This window comes from Galendromus occidentalis, unplaced genomic scaffold (assembly GCF_000255335.2).
Source record: "Galendromus occidentalis unplaced genomic scaffold, Mocc_1.1 scf7180000077200, whole genome shotgun sequence".
NCBI lineage: Eukaryota > Metazoa > Arthropoda > Arachnida > Mesostigmata > Phytoseiidae > Galendromus > Galendromus occidentalis.
In genome coordinates this window covers 1-17,533 of record NW_003805188.1, presented here as the reverse complement: position 1 = coordinate 17,533, position 17,533 = coordinate 1, and the positions used below count along the sequence as shown (strand labels likewise).

The 17,533-nt window shown below is 51.1% G+C and overlaps 2 pseudogenes; both read left to right on the top strand.

The window, feature by feature from the left end:
* Positions 1-395: 395 nt before the first annotated feature.
* On the top strand, positions 396-3,216 carry LOC108864042 (uncharacterized protein K02A2.6-like; annotated as a pseudogene).
* A 731-nt stretch (positions 3,217-3,947) lies between these two features.
* LOC100908162 (uncharacterized) lies at positions 3,948-5,176 on the top strand (annotated as a pseudogene).
* Positions 5,177-17,533: the final 12,357 nt, after the last annotated feature.

The following is a 17,533-nucleotide window of genomic DNA, read 5'->3' as shown; positions in this document are numbered from 1 at the left end:
CCCTCGCAGGGCTTTCCCCCCTCTCCCCGAGGGCAGTCCTCCAACGGAGCCTGACGTGCGCGGAGACTCAAGAATTTGCCTTCAGCAGACTAGCACGTCCGGAAGCCCCTGCGAGATACGGTATCCCGGGAGAGCGATCTCCAGCGGAGTATTACTTGTCTTAAGTGTTGTCAACCCACGCAAACCCCCAGCGGTTTGTAACAAGAGCAGACGGTGAATTTTGACATAGGCAGAAGAAGGAGATGAAAGACAAGACGGGAGCTATGGAAGCAGCGCGGCGGGTTCCCTAAACGAATTCAATCAGGTCAATCTTGAGCTTGGCCGGCATGATGGGTCGGAGGTATCCCTGCCTGAATGTCTGATAACCCATATGGCTTTCTCGGGCGATATACGGGATGAATGAGAAGTCGGAGTACAGACTCAAAGAAGGTTCTCTGAGGGGGTTCGTCTTCCTGGTGGAGAGCAGTGGCGGATCCAGATGGGGGGGGACAGCCCCCCTCCAAGAAGTAGTAGTTCGAAAAAGCAGCGGAGGCATCCGTCTCTGCGCGGACTATTCAACGGGCCTCAACACAACAATCGAAGAGGACAACTACCCACTCCCCACCGCGGAGGACATATTCAGCACCCTGAATGGCGGTTTGTGGTTCTCGAAAATCGACTTAAGTGAAGCCTATCTGCAAATTCCTGTGGACGCGGAAAGTCACAAGCTGTTGACGATCAACACTCCGACGGGACTCTACAGAATGAAAAGACTCTCCTTCGGCAACAAAACGGCTCCAAGCATCTTCCAACGCTTGATGGACACACTGGAGCGGACCTCGAAGGCACCACGGCATATCTAGACGATATAATCGTTACAAGCAAAACGAAGGCCGAACACGAGAAGAGAATCTTGAAACTCTTCGGAAGACTGGCAGAATTCGGACTTAAAGCTCAACTCAGCAAGTGCAGCTTAATGAAGAACCAAATCCAATACCTCGGATTCATCCTCAGCAAGGAGGGCCGGAAGCCAGACCCGGAGAGAATACAACCGATTGTCGCTCTGCAGAAGCCTACGAACATCAGCCAATTGAGAGCTTTTCTGGGTGTGATAACATTCTACAACAACTTCGTTCCGGACATGGCTGAACTCCGCGAACCTCTAAATAAGCTGCTGAAGAGAAACACTCCGTTCGTGTGGAACAACGATTGTGACAAAACTTTCGAAGAAGCTGAAACAATCTTACAGTCGGACCTGCTTCTGACTCATTTCGACCCGAATCTTCCGATCATAGTGTCAGCGGACGCCTCAAGTTATGGTCTCGGATGCGTGATATTCCATCGATTCCCAAACGGCTCTGTTAAGGCCGTTCAACACAAGGCGAGATCACTCACAGAAACAGAAAGGAAGTACGCGCAAATCGAAATAGGGGCTCTCGCGTTGGTTTTCGCCGTTCGGAAGTTTCACAAATATGTTCTTGTACGGTCGAAAGTTCACTCTGAACACAGACCACAAACCGCTAATCACAATTTTCAATCGAGGAAGCGGAATATCGGCTCACGCAGCCAACCGCCTGAAGAGATGGGCTCTCATTGTATTGGATTACACGTTCTATATCCAATACGAGAAAACAACCGACTTCGGAAAAGCGGACGCGCTCAGTCGACTCATCAGCATTCGTCAGACGGACAACAACGGAGAAGACAAAGTGATCGCCCGCGTAGAAAAAGGATCCAAGCCGAACTCCAGATAAGCATCAATCGAATGCCAATCACTGCGGAACAAGTGCGGCGGGAATCAAAGAAACGCTCTCCGCTACCAGTAGCAATGGACCATGTGTCCACAGGACAATGGCCGAAATCGACGAAAGAGAACGACCTGTTCAACTTATACTCCAGGAAGGACAACCTCAGCATCATAGACGGTTGTCTCATCTACAACAACCGGGTGGTGATCCCACTAGCCCTGAAGGAGGATATCCTGATAACACGCCCTCTGCTACCAGCAGCAATGGACCATGTGTCCACAGGACAATGGCCGAAATCGACGAAAGAGAACGACCTGTTCAACTTATACTCCAGGAAGGACAACCTCAGCATCATAGACGGTTGTCTCATCTACAACAACCGGGTGGTGATCCCACTAGCCCTGAAGGAGGATATCCTGATAACACTTCACGAGGGCCATCCTGGTATAGCTCGCATGAAAACTCTCGCGCGAGAATACGTATTCTGAAACAGACTGGACAAAGACAGAAGATCTCGTGAAGAGATGCGACCAGTGCCAGAGAGCAGGGAAAATGCCAAAGAAAGTACCACTCGAGCCATGGCCCGACACGGGAAAACCATGGACAAGGGTCCACGCGGACTTCGCAGGTCCCGTGAAGGGGGTCTTTTATCTCATAATAGTCGACTCTTTTTCAAAGTGGCCAGGAGTGCTTCCCACGAAGAAAATAACTGCGGAAGCAACCATCGAACTTCTCGACGAAATCTGCTCCCGATACGGCTATCCGGAAGAACTAGTGACTAGTGACCGACGACGGCCTGCGATTTGCGGCCTCTACAACGAAAGACTTCTGTGTACAAAGGGGAATCAAACAGATCTTCACCGCCCCGTACAACCCTATATCGAATGGACAAGAAGAGCGTTTCGTAGACACATTCAAACGCTCTTTCAGGAAAATGGCGGAAGAGGAGGGGACACCAGCTCAGAAAATCAGGACAATTTTGAGGACATACCGGAGCACCCCAAATCGGAAGATCAACGAAAAAACCCCAGCAGAGCTATTCGTCGGAAGAAAACTCCGGTCTGGAATGGACCTACTACTCCCAAGCAGCGCCGCGAAGATCAACTCTATCAACGCACCAGGCCCATCCTACAGGGCACGGATGAAGAACGATTTCGATCGACATCAGGGCGCCGTGACGAAGACTCTCGAGCCGGAAGACTGGGTCTACGCGACCCGATTCCGGAACAACAAAACATCATGGGTGCCTGGCGTCGTGAAGAGACGCACAGTTGCGGTCAACTATGGTGTCGACAACGCAGGGGATCTCGCCAGAAAACATGCGAATCAGTTGAAGAAACGATACCAACTCCAGAGAGACCCCTCGGAACTTGATAACTCCATGGTCCAGCTCGCTCTCGATTCCCCCATCTTTCCAACAAAAGGGCAAATCACGCCGTCAGGGAAGACCAAACCCCCGTTTCGACGACCTCTCACGTGTAATAAATAGAGCCTGGACTTTCAGGCAAAATGCCATAAGTGCCTATAACTGCCTATTTCCGTGTTTTACCCGACATTTTGCCTATTTCTGGTTTTCTTCAGGCATTTTGCCTATTTCGGACTTATTTCTGGCGGATGTCCTCTCAATTCGCTTTCTGCGCTCTCTGTTCAATCTATGACGTCGGGAAATGGATGGAGCAAGCATCTGTTTTCTCAATCTCAGCCAATGGCTAGCAACTGCCGCGTCGTGCAACGTTGTCGTGCGAAGTGACCATGACGGCGCCACGGGCAAGTGCGATGGAGACCAGCTGACAGACAGATAAGAAGTACACGGTACGCTCATCTCTCCGTTTGAGCCTCGTTGAGCTGTCTGTGAACGTCGCTACTGTGAGGTTAAATCGGAGTTACTTCTGTCCAAGTATCCGGGTCGGCTTGTCGTCGGCGACTCACTCCCAAGCTTTGGTTAATTCGTAGGGGAATCGTGAGAAGAAGAATGCCGAAACAAGCACGCAGCGCGCGTGGCAGGATGGAGCTTTTCGTCAAGGAGCTCGGGCCAACCGTGCTGACAACTGACGGCAGAAAGAAGAGAAAGAAGTCAAGTCGGACAAAAAATATTTCGTGCAGCAGCATTCGAAGAGCGTCGGACATAAGGACCGTGAGCGACGCTCTCAGAAAGCCACGCAGAGCGTCTGTCTTGTGACCAACTTTCTCGAATTCTCCACCAGAGCAAGTGTTTTCAATATGGATCTCTGTCAAATGTTGGTAGAAACAAATATACCCCTGTACAAGGGGCAGGATCCGTCTTTCAAGAACTTCATGTTGAAGTATTGCAAGGAGATCCTGCCCGACCATACGACGCTCCGCAAACATTACCTTAAGAAACTGTATGAGGGCACGATCCATCGGATACGATCCGCGATCGGAGACAAACGGATATGGGTCTCTGTAGATGAGACCACCGACGCGAAGGGGCAGTACGTGGTTAACACAGTCATCGGTTGTTTGACTGCGGAGGAAAGTTCGACTCCATACCTGATCGATTCGGAAATCGTCGAGCGGACAAACCATGCCACCATTGCTCAGGCGTTCATGAACTCCTTGAATTTGCTCTGGCCAGAAGGTATCCAGCATCACAAAGTGCTGCTTTTCGTCAGTGATGCAGCACCTTATATGAAGAAAGCCGCTGCCGGCTTAAAGGTTCTTTTCCCGAATATGATTCACTTCACATGCCTGGCGCATGGAATCCATCGAGTATGTGAAGAGATACGTGTTCTGTTCCCGGAGGTGGACAGCATCATTGCCAATGTCAAGAAATATTCCTAAAAGCGCCTCCTCGCATCCGAGTTCTTCGAGCCACGGCGCCAAACGTGCCCTCGCCTCCTGAGCCCATACTCACTCGATGGGGCACCTGGCTCTCCGCGGCTCTGTACTACGCGAGGCATTTGGAGGACATCAAACGTGTGTTAGAGGAGCTCGACGAAAGCGAAGCCGCTGCAATCAAGAAGTCCAAGGATTTGTTGCTCAATACGAGCGTGAAGTCACACCTCACTTTCATCGCTGCGAATTTCTCGGCTCTGCCCGACTACATCAAAAAACTAGAATGTAGCTCGCAGATGCTGAGCGTGACGCTCAAAATTTTCAACGAATTCAAACAACGCATCAATGAGGCCGAGGGACCCAAGGGAGAGATGGTAAAGAGCAAACTGAAACGTGTCCTCCAACAAAATCCAGGGTTTGAAATTTTGACCCAAATCGAAAGGGCTCTCTCAGGTGAGGCAGGTGGCCCCTCAGCCGCGGAGATGTCTGTCGCCGAAATTTCCTGTTTCAAGTACGCTCCTGCAGTCAGTGTGGATGTAGAGCGGTCCTTCTCCCGCTACAAATCACTTCTCTCCGATCGACGGCACGGTCTGACGCCGGAAAATGCCAAGTTTCACATGATACCGATGTGCAATGTAACTCCAGTAGAATAACGAGCTCCCATTTCGTTACGAAATCACACGTTTCATGTTCTTGCTCCTCCTCGGTCCAGTTCGGAGTGCTTTTTCTTTCAGGTTTTAAGTGCCTTTCTTGCCTATTTTGCCCATTTTTCATGCCTATTTCGCAGATTTTTAGTGCCTTTTTGCCTGCCTATTTTGGAGTTTTTCAGTGCCTGAAAGTCCAGGCTCTAGTAATAAAGCAACGGGTGGTGAAACAACGGGTGGTGAAACTCCTCAAAATCCTTCCATGGCGATCTTTGAGCATCTCGAAACGCTCACGAAGGAGTGCGGAGAACACCTCCAACAAAGCATCAATGAAACCGAACGATTAGTGAACAAAGCACGCCCGTGGAAGGCGCCCCCTCGCTGACAAACAACAAGCAACCAGCAACGGATACAAGAAAGAGCCCGTCCGTCATGGAGATCGAGGAAGCTACCCTTAAACGGGAAGCCACAGAGAGTTTCTTCGGGATTCCGGACCCGAAACGTGAAGAAGATACTACTCTGGTACAGCCACAGAAACCGGAGACTCCGGTCACCAGACACCCGAGCACGCGACAGAGAGGGGAGAAGCCACGGATGCCCGAGGAGATGCGGCATCTGAACTCAGCGGCTTCCAGACCCTGTCGGACACAGCCAACTCCGACGAGGACGAAACAAAACCACGCGAAGAACAGACTGCGACGTCATCCAACAAATCCGACGATGAAGCCAGACTCGGAACGGCTTCCGAGAAATCGGACACCGGACGTCGGATCGTGCACCGATCTCTCCCGGGGAACAAGCGACTACTCGGAAAAAGACAACTGTCCTCTCCCTCCGGGAGGACAAGACCCGAGAAGCAACCCGTCGAAAGACGTGGAAAAGTTGGAACAAACATCACTACTCCAGCAACTGTGCCCCGAATAAACCGACTATGACCGCGTACGCCTATGTTTGGAATGGAGCCAGTTTGGCACCAAGTTTTAAGTTTTCCCCAGTCCGTCACAGAATCTCAAGGCTACTGCGTAGCAAGTTCTTTTGTTCTTGTAAGTAAGCAAAACTCCAGAAGTTATAATTGGCAGAGCAATTTTTCACAATACCTGGAACTTATCCAGATGGGTGAGGGTTTTCCATACCTATGTATATATATGCACCAATAAAGCTTGCTGAGCGCCGAGAAGATCACGCAGACCTAGGTGCTCTGCCCCTGATTGAACACCACTACAAGCGTGTGTGTTTCTTTCGTATCAGTCATTCCGTAAAGTATCAGCGTCCAGTAAACCACCCTCGGTCCACTGTGCTAGCAGCAGGAACCTGAGCCTTCGAAAATCAAACAGCGTTATCAGCACGAGCGACTCCTGAGGTACGCAAGGACACCAGACTCGATTAACTCGAGTAAGTATACTTCGAAAATTCTTCTACGTAGGGGACTCCGGAATGCCCTCAGCAATTGATGCTGGAACGGCGGTACCATCTCAGAAGCCAGAATCACGAAAGCCAGAATTGTGAAAGCCAGAATGGCGAAAGCCAGAATTGTGAGAGCCAGAAGTTGTGAAAGCCCGAATTCGTGGAAGCCCGAATCCGTGATAGCCCGCATCGTTGAAGCCCGAATCGTTGAAGCCCGAATTAATGAGAGCCCAGATTCATGGCGCCAAGGGGTAGAACAATAAACTGTCAGCGAAGGAAAGGCGCGAAAACTCCGTCTCGAGGGAAGCAAGGAGGCAGAACGGGACATAACTTCCGAACGGAGACTCAGCTAGAAACTAGTAGGAAGCGGGATCCGACAACAACAGTGGAAATACTGACTTCCTGTTTCTGTTTTTCAAGTCGAAAAAGAATAACAAAGAACGACGTCGATGCGTCGAGCGTCGACAAACTGAGCCAGTGTATCAATCGAGAGCTAGTCAGTGATTCGGATTTCCCCATGGAAGCGAGCTCCGTGAATTCCGTTGTTCTTTGAGAACGGCGCCTCCGATGGGAAACGATACCGTCTCGCCCGAGAAGCTCCGAGCTGCGCGCCGAGCTTACAGACGTTCAGTTTCTCGGTTGAATACGGAGTGTGCACACGTGCTGATCTCAGTATCAGGGAGCATCATGGCTAATTATTGTGAGTCCGACTCTAGGTCCGGCACGGTCTCCAGAGTCCCTATATCCGTCCGCTCTCGACCGACCCCAGAGCTCTTAAAGACGAAATCCGTGAAACAAGCCGGGTTAGTGCTGTTTGCAGGAAATGTCCTCCGGGCATCGCCAAATCGAAAGTGAAAGTTTCGATACACCGTGCATCGAACCTCATGCCACACCTTGGGGAGCATCATTCATCGGGCATGGCTACGGCCTTCATCAAATGGCTCGAAGAAAGACGGCAGTCTTCCGCGGCCAATAATCCTCAACGGGTCACTGAAACTCGCGTAGGTCGATCAGCGGGCTGCAAGCAAGTACTTTTCGATCAGGCCCTCGAAGACTTTATCACGGACACGATGGTGCCCCTTCGAGCTGTGGAATGCGATTCCTTCAGGAAACTTCTAGAATTCCTCGACTTCAAACGAAAGGGCTTGAAGCTGATGAGCAGGCGTACCCTCGGCCGGAGGCTCCAAAGAGCCTTCGCCGAGTATCGAGAGCGCTTACGGGATCTCTTGGTGGAGCCCGCATGGGTCGCGACGACGGCGGACGTTTGGTCGGGCGGTCTGCGGTCTTTTTTGGGCATGACTGTCCACTGGATAGACGCCCAGTACAACCGGCGATCGGCACCGCTGTGCTGGCTTGTCAACGATTCCCCGGATCACATACGTATGTCAGAGTCGCGAGTCAATGAGATTCACACGTCATTCGGCCTGTCGCCGTTGAAATTCACCGCTTGTGTTACGGATAATGGATCTAACTTCGTGAAGCCTTTCATCGAGTTCGGTGTGCTCACCTACAATTTGGATGAGCTGGACGCTGAGCAAGACGAGACCAGCGAGCAAGAAATCACCTCCGACGCTGACGACGAGACGTATCGAAGCGGAGCTGAGTATGACCATCAGGACCAAGAGGCTTGTTGAGATTTGAGATCTTGATTGCCGGCTTGTCCAGGGGTGCGAACAGATGCAATTCGAACATCCCATGCAGCATTCATGATTGTCTCTTCATACTCTGAGCCTCCTCATTATTTTCCCGGTCGGGATTGTGTCATTGGACGTGAGGTTGCCTAACATGGAGTCTCCATTATTTTAAGCCGAAGTACGACAGCAGCTGTTATGATGAAGAGGAATACGCGAGCTCCCTAGAGGGATATACGACGGAAGACACTGATGATGACGATCAAGAGAACGAGCACGATGCAAGCGATCAATCGGAGACCGTATCGTGGGTCGGCTCGGACGAATCGACTTTGCTCACCCTGCCTGCGCACGGGCGCTGCGCATCCCATACATTGACCCTCTGCGCGACGAGTGATGTGAAAAAAGTATTCGATTCGGATGCAGCATTGACACTCCGACATGAAATAGTCATTGCGAAGTGCAATCTACTATGGAATTTGACTCGTCGGGCGAGATCGGCAGGAATTATTCGAAACATCCAGGCAGGGCCCTGCCTCGCCCGTGTGCTACTCGCTGGAACAGCTTATACGATTCTTTCTCAGCCCTGTTAAAATTGAGATATGATCTGCCCCGATTCTAGGTGCTCTGCAGCGACCGAATCCCTTTGATGAAGACGATTCTGCTCACATCGAGGAATATCTCAAGTGTTCGAAGCCAATTTCCTGGATAAGCTGCAAGCTGAGAAAACAGGGTTTTACGGTACGCTTCTTCCAACGCTGTACATGATTAAAAAGCAACTCTCAGAAGTCTCTAGAACACCTCTACGGTTCTGTATACCAGTAGTTGACGGATTAATCCAAAGCGTGGAAAACCGTTTCAGGAATGTTCTCGACTGTCGGACAGCCGAAGGCCAGAAGAGCGCCATCGCGAGGCTTTCGATGCCGCTCATTACGGCCATAATCATACGTATGACTTTTTTTTTAATAATACAACCCAGTTTATCGATGCCAAACTTGTACATGTGAAGACAGGAAAAGATCGTTGGCTTCCACGAGGGCTAGGCGCTGTCCGTGGTATAGGGTGGAGACAGCGCATGTTGGGGAGTGGAGTAGGGGATAAACTAGAGATGATGGGAGCTATGGGAGCAACTTATCGATGTCGCTGAGTTTCAGAGATTTGACATAGGATCTGATGTTTTTCTTTCTTTCCGATATCCTACGGCTAGTCCAGGTCCTTAGAGGGTCAGGAAGTGAGTTGAAGAGAGACAGATATTGCCATTTGTAGAGTCTTCTGGTTCGCTCGAGACGGAATGGCGGAATTCGGATGTTACCGGATCTGATGTTTCGAGTGGCGTATGGGTGGTCGGGCGTGTTGCTTTCCTCAAGTTGAACGGTGATGTGAGCCAGTCTGGTGTGGAGTGTTGGAAACTTGCCCTCTGTAGGACAATGACTTTCCATTGTTTACTGTCTAGAATCTTCTCGAAGTCTATGATAAGGATAACTGCACCAACTTGATTGCCAAGACCCTGATTAGGTATTTATGTTTACTGTCACAACATCGTTAATCTCTGTACCATTATATTTTCTGGAACTAACTTTCCTCTGTACGAGCCTATGGAGCTCTGATGGTATAAAAGCACCTCCGAAATAAACATCAGACACAGATTCTTCTGTCACACGCAAACCCTGCGTGCTCGTTACTCAGAGCATCTTCCCTACGAGACCTCGCCCCTCGGAGATCATCTGAACCCTGTGCCGAATCAACTCTAGACTCTTGAACCGTGGACTCCGACTGACTGAGCACTTTCTCAGTGAGCCAACGCTCAGGATCCTCACGGATTCCCAGCATGGAGCTCGCTAAGCAGTACACTGAGATATAATACTCGAAGTGGCCAGATCGCAAATTTTTCATACGTAGCATCTAAGGAGCCCCTTCCTGTCTTACGAGCAATAATTCTGATGCAGCGGTTCTGAATCGCCTCAATGTGTCTGAGTACGGAGCGGAATGCGGATCCGTAGGCTAGGATCCCGTATCGCAGGTGGGACTCAAAGAGTGCCCGATAGGCCTGTAGAATGACTTCAGAGGAAGCAGATCTACCAAGCCTTGCAAGACAAGCCGCGGCCGGTCTGAGCTTCTTGACCAGACTCGCGACATGCGGCCTCCAGGACAGCTTGTCATCTATCGAGACCCCCAGATAACGCGTCTGTCGGGCACAGGCAACGGCAGGACATGAACACGGTTCTGTGCAAGGATGATCGGAGTTGATTGTGATCGGCTGGCAAGGTTTTACAGATTGGTTACCAAATATCATATGACTACCTTTTTTTGCATTGAGCAAGAGACCATTTGCCATCGACCAATGTCGCACATTGAGAATCACCCTCTCAATCTCAGCTCGGTCAACTCCGGCCGCAAAACTCAACATGAAGCTGCTATCATCTGCATATCCAATGGATGTAGTTCGCGAATTGTTCATCTCCAAGAATAGGTCATTAGTAGGGCTGTGATTTCTATGAAACGCATATTTTTACGCTTATACGCATATTCTACTGTTCTCATGCGTTTTTTCATATTCTGTTTTCTCTTGGCGGATCTTGGGTATCGCGCTCTCTACACGGTCGAATTCGTCGGTCCATTCGAACGATGCGAGGTTCCGTCAAGGAAACACGCGTATCTGTTCGAGGTGGTTATACGCGCATGTCGATACTCCGATCGCTCACAGTCCAGAGCACGCTGCCATCATCTGGTCAGGACGACTTAAAAAAACTTGATGTCTTCTATAAGTTATGTTCGAAAGTGTTCCGGCAACCCAGGAAATTCTCCATGGCTCAACACGTAAACACCGGAGTCCACAGGGAGGCTCTGCAGCGTTGGAAATCCAATAACGGATCGACGGCAGCAAGGCAACAGCAATTGACAGGAGCTGCCTCAGATGGAACCGCAACGAGAAATCAGTTCAACATGGACTTGTGCGCCGTATTCATGGCTTCTGATATACCGCTATATAAACTGTCCAATCCCATCCTCAAGAAGTTCTTGGAGCGGTACACCTCCGCGAAAGTTTTCGAACGGTGCACTCTACAGAAAAATTACGCGCCCATAGTTTACGGATCCGTCGAATCCGAATGCCGAGGAAACGCGTATCCACAACAAGCCTGTCTCCGAGCACTTCTCACCAGTACTACCTCCGAAGCAAGTCAGGTCGACGTGAAGATCTCAGACCTACAGAGCCAAATCGACGACGCGGTTCTCCGACAGGCAGTGGCATCTGCGGACCAGGTCAACCGTTGCTATGGTTGGAACCCTACTTCGCAGCGAGGCTCCTCCAGCCTCAGAGGGCCCAACGGGATCTTGTTCTGGAGGCCTACGGCAAGTGGGCTCCCCGCGAACTCTGGAGAATCCTGACACCAACACCCTCGATCACGGGGAGGGACCTCCGCGCGCAATTTCCGGCAAACCTGAACGAAGTCGTATACTTTCCAATCAGGCAGGGGACGGAGCTACCGCCCGACGTCGTAATATCAGGGCGTCGACCGTACCGTGAGTTCCACAGTTCTTATTTCGAGTTCCGCTCAATGGTGATTGCCATTGCTTCGTTTTTTCGAGACAGCTTCCCTGTTCCAGTCTCGAAGGCACCGCTGGTGCACTCCAATCGGAGGAGTCTGGATCGTGGCCTGACTCTGAGCGCCACATCTCGCCCGGAGCACTGGCGAACGCTGACACAGCTGGCAGCGGACCGGATTCCGCTGGTTCTGGACCCTTCAGTCTACCTACCGGTGCAATTTCCCGGTCATCCTCTGGCAGCTTTCGGGGTGACGAACTGCTGTTCGATCGCGGCACTGTCTACAATTCGCCCCCAGTTTCCGGATGGAGCTCCGCAGCCTCCAACGCGGAGGTCGAAGATCAATTCTACGGCTTCTCAATGCGACGTGTTGGGAGCCTCAGCAACATGATGGAAGCCGGAGCTTCCCACGAAGGCCGACGATCCCCGCGACGCACCTCTTTTTTCATGTACCTTCTTCTTAATCTGGTGTACGGAATCTTCACAGTGATACTGATCTGTGGTCTCTACACTGCCTATTTCTCTGCCATCGGTGAGACTCACCATCTTGCTCCAATGCATGCTACAATTCGTTCTATCTTCGTAGCCATTCACTCTGTCTTTTCTGTCATCACTTCTTTTCTGTTTCGTTCTTTGATCGTTAGGGAACTCTCCAATCCACAAGTCAGGCCTATCTGATAGGTTTTCTCGGCTACCTAGCCTACTAGCTCTGGCTGCGGCGAGCTCGAATCGATGCTGTGCCTGATACAACTGGGACAACGGCTAATAAAGACGAACACTGCTTGGTGTGAAATACCAAAGGCTCCCCCACTAGTACTGATCTTTATTATGCCTTATATAGTGCTGGAAGGAAAGGGGTAAGTCAGTAACCCGTCCACTGCAATTATGACGGTCACTGAACTTACACTAAGTTACAGAATACTGAAGTCATTGTTCCAGCGTCCGGTCTGGACACCGTGAGTCAACTCATGGTCATTAGAATTTTTCTGGGTAGCTACTTTAGTCCATCACTATCCCCGGCAGAAACTACAGACCCGAGCCCCCCCTCATTCTCGAATTCCCGGAGGAGGGCTTCCGACTCCCTCCACCGTCGTGATCGGAACTACTACAACCGAATCCACCTCAATCGATACCATTCCGAGCAAAAGCGACTTCCAAGAAAGCTTTCGCCGGGTTTTCACGTTTTCGAAGCTGACGTGTTTCTCCGTCATGCGAGTTGTATTCTGTCGGTCCGTCTACGACCAAGTCAAAACCCACAGCATCGGGACAAAAAACAAGACCCGACGACTCGATACTACGGACGCACAAGAGCTTTGCCTCCGACCAGAACGCCGTGTCACGAAGCTACGCTACGTAGGTAAAGAGATCTCTGAATAAAGAGAGCCGGCGATTCCCTTTCCACTTCCTTCTCTCCAGGCACGAGTACATGCATGACGTTCTCGTGCCTGAGAGACACTACACTCGTGTACCTGCTAGGGGACACTCCGTTGTCCGAGCAGCTTTACCTTGAATCGTCGGCCGAGTTAACATAACATAACATATTGTTGATATTGGTGTCAGAAGTGGTTGAACCAAGCTCCGCTCGTTTCAACCGGACAAACTCATCGCGGAATCTGCTGTTTCATCGGGGCCACGTGCAAAGGCAAGTTTTACCGGCCGGTGGTGAACGACAGGCCCATTTCGGCGGTCATCGTTGATCCAGACGAACCACGGGCTCTGACTCCGGCGAATTTGCTCTATGGCTACGCGAGTCAGCCCGCTCTGCCGGATATGAAGCGCCTGCGCAGGATGGTGGACTCGGCTAACGCCATAGTTTTTTCGGACCGTTGGAGACACCAGCAGGCGACTCTCAAGGCATTTTGGGAACAATTTCATAACGATTATTTGCAGTAACTCCGCTCGGCGCATTTCAACAGGGTGCAGGACAGCCGGCCTATCAAGCCGGGAAACGTCTGTCTGCTCCACGCAGCCGACGCGCCGAGGGCATACTGGCCCCTCTGTAGGGTTCTAGAGATTTTCGGCGGGGGGGAGGGGCTCTGACAAACGTCAGAGGTCGTGCATCATAAAGACAAATTCCGGTCAGACGCTCAGGAGGCCTATCCAACTGCTCTACCCTCTCGAGGTACCAGAGTTCTAGGAGACGCTAGTACGCAGGCTTCCGGACGCGGGAAGAGCTGGGGAACAGCTCAGGTGACTCACCTATTGGGGGTAAGCGGACCAGCCGGAGACGACGGGACCAGAACGACAGCTGCTCGCGGGTATCCGGATCGGAAGCAATCACCTCGGAGGCGTCTTCGACCTCCCTCAGCTCACCGACCGGGTCGGGTTCACGGCGAACAGCCGCGGCAAGAGTAATCGCCCACTGTCGTTGGCAGGGATCGAACAACAACCACAGCTCTTTAGCACGGGACTCTGCGGCTTCGGCGGGAAGGTCTTTGAGGGCCGGGTCGAACTGTTTCATCCACAGGAAGAAGATAGCCGCAGGAGACGTTCCGAACACGTTGCGTCCGGACGAAATGAAAAGGGTTCTATATTTTGGACGGTTCGACGCGCTCGCACATTTGCTCTCGCTTGGATTTTGTAGGTAATTCTACACCGGTCGCATGTAGGCCGCGACAACATGTTACCGAGGAGGCGACGGTTCGTCGAACCAGCCACTTCGACCGGTAGAGTTTTCGGCAATGTTCAATTACGTATATCGAGGGGCAGCGCCCCTAGTGTATGACTTATGGTAATCTCGGGCATATACCCGCCTAATTGATGTAAGGAAAAGAGGTGTTTCTTTCCCGGGAGTGTCACGAAGCTACGCTACGTAGGTAAAGAGATCTCTGAATAGAGAGAGCCGGCGATTCCCCTTCCACTTCCTTCTCTCCAGGCACGAGTACATGCATGACGTTCTCGTGCCTGAGAGACACTACACTCGTGTACCTGCTAGCGGACACTCCGTTGTCCGAGCAGCTTAACCTTGAATCGTCGGCCGAGTTTCTCCGAATCCAAGTCGTATTTATTCAGAGTGTCAGTCGAGCAACGTCTAGATGTCTAGATAGTTGATACGCCCTTCGTCAGTTCAAGGCATCACGGAAAGCCTCCGAGACCTCCATCGCATCAAATTCGACCTGAAAATTACTACCCGTACTCTCGAGATCCAACACTTCCGAACTCCTTCCGCTCGACGATTTCGGAATCCTGCTCGTCTGCCAACAGAACGATAGACGTTCCCCGAAGGTGTCTCAACCATGTCGGCGAAAGGGAATGCGATCTCTCACGAAAATTCTTCCAAACGAACGAAAACAACTCTCTCAAAAATCGCGGCTCGATCGATTACAAGCCTGAGCGAACACCGCGCTTGAATTCATCTCTAACCTAACGGACCTTACTCTTTTCCCTCACGAAAATCTCTGATCAAACGAAAAAGAAGCTACGAAATTTATCTCATTCAGCTTTATTGGAAACTAGCGCTCCCGGTCGCCGCTTCGCGGCGACTCGGTATCACTGGACTCGCTGCACATGCGCTAGCTCCGAGTGCGCTGGCTCCGAGTGCGCTGGCTCCGGGTGCGCTTGCTTTGGTGTTGAAATGCAGATGACCTACAGTCTTCTGTAGAATAGCTGTAACATTCTCAGTATGATTACGGATAGCCTTGGTAATCTTCTGTAACCGGACGGCCCTGATCTGAAGGACTCCCGCCTTCAGATCAGTGTTCATAAACGACCCTGAAAGACTTCCGTCCTTCAGTAGTGATACTCTCCACTAGGGTATATATACTGGTAATAAAGACTCGCACAAGCGAGGAGCTACTGATTCACAACGAATCCCTGTATCTTTATTCCGCCGTGATCTTCCAGGCTCACAGCTTACTTTCAGATCTAGTGTCCACCGACTGACCACCAGTGGGTTATATCCAACATTCGTTATTGCGCACGATCGAATCTGCGGACACTTGTGATTGAACTTAAGTTTTGTGAGCCCTTCTTTGTGAGTGACTCGTTTGTGTTCTTAGTGAAACAACGGTGCATCCTCGAGAAGTGCAAATGGCAACTCGAGTCAGACAACGAGCACAGGAAGATTCCACTAGCTCCCACGGCTATAGTGACTTAGGCGATGACCAGCCCGGGCCATCAGCACTAAGCTTAGGCGACACTAAACCACCAAGGGGTGATGACGACACGGGAGACATCGGCGAGCTCCATATCGCGACACGAGCTCGCAGCCGTGACATTGTGATCCTGAGACTTGACGGCAGCAACTATACGGAGTGGCGTGTGCTTATCGCTCCAGCTCTGGATGCAGATCCATATGCACTGGAGGTGGCGATGGGAGATCTCATCCCTCCTACCCCCGGATCAACGGACAAGGCCTCTGTGATCCAGCAACGGAAATACGATGCAGGTAACCGGGCGGCCCGATGTACGCTTTTCGCGTCACTGCAGCCTGCTCTGGCTGTATCCATGTTCCCCGGCAATTCGGCGACGGTGGCTGCCTCTGAGATGTGGAGAGACATTACCGGTCGGTTCACCGCCACTAACGGTGGGCTTAACGACTGGCGATGTCCAAACTCTCGAGCTACACCTACCAACCGAATAAAACCGCCGGTGAGAATCTCTTCCGTTACAACCAGATCATTTCCCGCCTAGCTGGTCTAGGACTGGACATCCCGAATGATCTGAAGATCACATTCCTGCTGGACGCTCTCCCATCTAACTGGGAGTCCTTCAAACAAGGATTCACCTCGAGGGAGGAATCTGCCAAGTCCTTCTTCCACCTGCAGGCTGGGATTGAGAGTGAGGCTCTGAGGCAGGGGAAGTTCGAGACGAATGAGATAACAGCCTTGTTCTCCAAACTTCGTGGCCCCGGCCCTAGGGCTCACTACAAGAGTACACACCATCGTAACGGCCATGTCACCCGTACAACAACCAACGCCACCGAAAGAACCTGTTACAACTGCGGTAAGAGCGGGCATATGATAGCTCAATGCAGTGCTCAAAAGCAGAACAGAAACTTCGGTCAGAACCGCCAATCTTCGGGTCAACAAGAACGGTCAGGAAAACGATTCAACTTCCGTAGACAGCAGGGCTCAACTAATGTCAACCTTAGTGAAGCTCTTTTGTGTGAGGCGTTCATCGGTGAAGCAGAAACACCGGAGTCGTATGGCATGGCTCCAGACAGCGGGTACAACAACGACGGTGGAACCAATTTTCATATGACCAACGACAAGGATCATATGATCAACCGCACTCCTTAACCTCAGGCCAGACAGATCTGACTAGGTGGTTCCGGGACCCTGAGCGCTCCAGGTTCCGGAGCAACCTGTGTGACATTCATGTCTAACGGGAAAGGTCAGACTGTTCAACTGAGAAGGGGTCTGGATGTTCCGAGGTTTTGTTGTAATCTGTTATCCGTCTCCAAGCTCACAGATGATAGCTTCAAAATTTAAGTCTGTCGAAAATCAATCATCAACAACCAAGGGAGGACCATCGTTCAAGCCAACAGGAAGATGGTCCCTACTGGTTATACCCACCAGGAACGTCAAAGGCTTAGAAGGCTGAAAGTGAGAAAATGAAAGGTCAGCCTAACACAGATGCATCGTAACTTCGCATATATCAACGTCGTGTGGTTAGAGTCAATGCTGGAAAGGGAAGGATGTGAAGTGATCCAAGGTTCTGTCAAGTGTGACAGTTGCATCAAGGGAAAGATGCACAGAGCTAGTTTCATCAGAAGCCTTCTAGCTCACTTGCCCCTCGTATTGAATGGATCAACAGTGAAGTGTACTCCGTGAGTACTTTCTCACG